This window comes from Morone saxatilis, unplaced genomic scaffold (assembly GCF_004916995.1).
Source record: "Morone saxatilis isolate NCDOM2014 unplaced genomic scaffold, NCSU_SB_2.0 Contig5, whole genome shotgun sequence".
Lineage (NCBI taxonomy): Eukaryota > Metazoa > Chordata > Actinopteri > Moronidae > Morone > Morone saxatilis.
In genome coordinates, this window is record NW_023340095.1 from 16,325,525 (window position 1) to 16,326,130 (window position 606).

The window sequence follows — 606 nt, forward strand, 5'->3', positions numbered from 1 at the left end:
GTGAGGCAAATAGAACAAGACTGACGCACGGCACAGCTGGACCGATGCTGGAACGTAGGGTTAAAGGGAGAAAAAGAGAGGGATCAAGGTGAAGGCTGATGCGAGTGATGAAGAGGAAGAGAAGGTATGGAGGAAGGACTGTCAGTATCGTCATATCCTCTGCTCAATTCTGTACGTGCAGATAAGAGTTCTAAAGAGGGGGATTATGTCTAGATAAATCAACATCTCAGACCATACTGTGGAGGGAATTGCTTCCGACTTTGGATTACAGGTTCCCTCCTCGGGTGTATTCTGTATATGTGCATCTGTGTGATTTGAACCACTAGTCTGGTAATTTCATGCCTCTGAAGGACCTCAATTCTGAGATTTAATAGACACTCATCCCTGAACTTCTCCCACCTCTCTTTCGTTTGTCTCCATCTTCCACTTCCATTGACCCTATTCCAGAGTAGAGGGAGTTTAGCTCAGCTAGAGCGGCGACCACCTGCCTCACCGTAACAGGGAGGGCTTATAAGCAGATAAGTGTAAGAAAGTGTTGTTATAAGTCAAGGTTAAGTGTGATAAGTCTAGCGGGCCGCTCACACATCCTAACTCAAAAGCTGTGAG